The sequence below is a fragment of the Azolla caroliniana genome, unplaced genomic scaffold, assembly GCF_043228905.1.
Source record: "Azolla caroliniana isolate FFs.n. ecotype wild unplaced genomic scaffold, voAzoCaro1.0.p SCAF_2, whole genome shotgun sequence".
In the NCBI taxonomy this organism is placed as follows: Eukaryota; Viridiplantae; Streptophyta; class Polypodiopsida; order Salviniales; family Salviniaceae; genus Azolla; species Azolla caroliniana.
Window position 1 is genome coordinate 2,926,496 of NW_028230437.1, and position 4,089 is coordinate 2,930,584.

The following is a 4,089-nucleotide window of genomic DNA, read 5'->3' on the forward strand; positions in this document are numbered from 1 at the left end:
GAGGATTAAAAACATGAAACTTTGGAGATAAAGAAGACTATATAGAATATGTGGATGAGCAAAGCTATTGTGTTGATGTAAATCCACAAACTCGGCTTTCCATTGCTAAAAATGATGGACAGAAGTAGTGTACATGTTGAAATGAAATTGAAAATTGTCCTTTGAATAGAGATAATCACCATTGAACCTTTTGGCTTTCTGCCATAGAAATTCTTGATATTGAAATTTGAAACATAAAATAGAAAGTAACATAGAAAGTGACATAGAATGAATTACATAGAGTTAATGTTGCTCGAAATCGAATAGAACTTAATAAACTCCGAGAAGGAAAAACACTTCAAAAGGAAACAACTTAAATCAGAACAATGAATTAAGTGCTCGTTATACCAACTATGTGATTGTAGTTTTATTAAATCAATGTAATTGTAGTTTTCTTATATATTCATATCAACGTGATTGTAGTTTTATTAACGCACTTCCTAAATTGCTGATTTATACATCAATGTGATTGTAGTATGGGTAAACAAAAGAGCTTTGTATGGGACCACATTATTGTGGTGAAGAGAAACGACAAAGGAATGCATGTAAATGAATGCAAACATTGCAAGCATGTGTTTGTTGGTGGTCCACACAAAATTAAAGCTCATCTTTTGGGGCTAAAAGGACAAGGTGTGGATAAATGCTGCAATGTCACTAGAGCAATAAAAGATGAGATAAAAAAATTGATATCAGATGTTGATGCTCATGAAATTCCTAATGCTAATGAAAATTCTATTGCATAAAGTGAGAATAATGTGGATGTAAGTACATCTAATGCAAATGTTGTGTCATCTACTTGTGCATCTGTAATTGACATGTCATCTTCATCATGTAAGAAGAGGACAATTGAGAATAGTGGTGGATCCCTACAAATCTCTTGGCAAAAAAGTTTGAATAAAATTGCAAATGAATTAGTGAGAAGGTTCTTTTTTGTAGAGGATATTCCACAGCTTAAGCTTGATAGTTCATTTTTTCATGATATGGTTCAAGCATTTGCAAAGGCTGGTCCTTCATATAAGCCACCAAATTCTTTCCAATTGGGAAAGAGACACCTAGATGAAGAAGTAAAATATGTTAACATAAACTTTCATGCATTAAAGAGAAATGGAAAATATATGGATACACTATACTCAGTGATGGTTGGTCAGATACTAGAAATAGGCCAATAATTAATGTTCTAGCTTCATCAATGTTTGTTCAGTGTTCTTGAGGTCCGTGGATACAAGTGGAGAATGTAAAACGGGGGAGTATATCTTTAATATTCTAAAAGCTACCATTCTTAAAATTGGCCCAACAAATGTTGTGCAAGTATGCATGGATAATGCATCAAATTGTGTGGCAGCGGGACATATGATAGAGAAAGAGTGGCCCATGATATTTTTTACTCGATGCATATGTCATTGCCTTGATTTGTTGTTTGAGGATATAGGAAAATGTGCTTGGGTTAATGATGCTTTGAGATTAGGTTTGAAGGTTACTATGTTCATCACAAGAAAGCTATATGTGCTTGCAATGTTTCACAAGTTTAGTAAAAAGGAATTGTTAAAGCCTTCTACTACTAGGTTTGCTTATAGTTTCATTGTGCTATCAAATTTGTTGGATGAGTGTATAATGGTTTAAGAAGAACGGTAGTTAGTGAAGAATGGTGTCAATGGAAGGGATCTAAAACGCAACAAGCAAAAGAAGTAGTTTCGATAATATTGAATGCTTCCTTTTGGTCAAATGTAAAGATGATAGTGGAAATATGCTCACCAATTTTAAAGGTGCTCCGATTGGCAGATAGAGAAGGTGCAACAATGGAGTTGATATATGAATGTACACGACGAATGATAGAAGAAATAAATAAAATGCAAGGAATCAATAACATGTTGCTTGATGAAATTAGAGGATTATGCATGGATAGATGCAAAATGTTACATTCACCATTACATGCAATTGGATATCTCTTACATCCAATTTGGTGGGAAAATGCTCAAGTTTTTGATAATGTGGTGAATGCTAGTTGGATAGACACTATTATGTGATATGCAAATGGTGACATTAAGATGCAAGGTATTTTACTAGATGAGTATCATGCTTATAAAACTAAAGAGAAGGGTATTTTTCAACTTCCACCTTCAAATGATCCTACTAGAATGAAAGTTGGTGTTAAGTGGTGGGAATTATTTGGAGGAGAAACCCCAAATTTAAGTAAACTTGCAATTTGAGTGCTTTCTCAAGGTACATGTGCATCTCCATGTGAGAGAAATTGGAGTACCTTTTCATTGATACACACTAAGAGGAGAAATAGGTTGAGTCATGATTATATAGAGAAGCTAGTATACTTGCATACAAACCATCGCCTATTAAAGAAAGTCAAAGAAAGAGATTCAAGCCGTATAGAAGTGACTTTGGATATGATTAATAAAGAAGAGGAAGATTATAGGCTTTTACTATTGCAAAGACAACATGCAACTATGGTTAATGAGGATTTTGAAGATCATGATGATGATGGGCAAGATGTTAACATTGACAATGCAACTCAAGAGTAGGGAGATGAGATTAACTATTAGTACTATGAATTTAGAGCTAATTTCTAGGTTAATGTTCATGTTTGAACTTTGGATAAATTTTAGTTCATGTTTAGAACTTTGGATGCTACTTTGTTAGTTTTCAATGAATTTATGGTCTTGACTTTTGTCTATAAAAATCTTGTTTATTTTTTATTTTTCATATTAAAAAAAAAATAGAGTAATAAAAATAAAAATAAATATAGACGAATGGATTCAATCATACTTGGAGCCATTTCACGTATGAGTATGATACGGATATTCACGTATGAGTATGACAAGTTTGAGATGTATGGCTAGAACTATGTTTGGGAGTCACTTTTAGTGCTCGTTCAGATAAATTCTCAATGACCGAGGCAACCAAAGATAGGCTAACGAGAGGGTATGCATCCCTCTCACTCTTAGAGAGACAATGCCACCAGGCATACTTTCAAGAGCCACAGACTAAGGGATGACTCTTCGACTCATTAGTGACCCCTTCCCTCATATATGCATCAATAGTATGGGCTCCAAGTCTACCATCTTTCATGTGGACGCAATTAGAGAGACCTTTGGTGACGATGTTATCACGTCAACTCCGAAGCAAATCGACGATACCACATGACATGATTAGAGCAGAGTTGAGTTTGCCCCTGATGTTAGTAGAAGCACTTTTCCAATTGGTAGTTTTTATTCATCAAATACATAGCCAACCACAAAATAGGATATCTCGTCAAGAACTTGAGGAATCCCAATCCCTATATACGTCCAGATACACTAGCTCTTGGTATAACACTGTAGTGAGTTGGTTACTTGCAAATGGCATAGACGTTAATAACCTACCTCCCCTTAAGTACAACCATGGGATTGATCAAACTTTAATATCTCATGAAGACTATAATAAAGTAATACGACAAGAAATATGGCAAATTTACACCTGATATAAATGAATCACCCCACGAGAGCCACTCCCATCTAAAATGTTGTACTATAAGGAACATTTTGTGCGCTTCTCTAAGTTAGGTTTTATTACACGACCAAAACATCTAGATACATTCTTATCAAATGCACTAAGGGTGGCCATTGGGCAACTTAGGATATCATCTCACCGACTTGAGATTGAGAATGGTCGTGCTAATATGGTCCCTAGAGAGGAAAGACTATGTAGGTTATATCACATAGAGATAGAGGATGAGTATCACTTTACATGCAAGTGTCCAACTTATGCCGAGATAAGGGCGAAATACCAAGACATACTAGGATGCTCTCCCACCCTCTCCAAACTATTAGATACCCCGGATATAAAGAGACTAATGACCAAAATATCTAGATACATTCTTATCAAATGCACTGAGGGTGGCCATGGGGCAACTTAGGATATCATCTCACCGACTTGAGATTGAGAATGGTCGTGCTAATAGGGTCCCTAGAGAGGAAAGACTATGTAGGTTATATCACATAGAGATAGAGGATGTGTATCACTTTATGTGCAAGTGTCCAACTTATGCCGAGATAAGGGCGA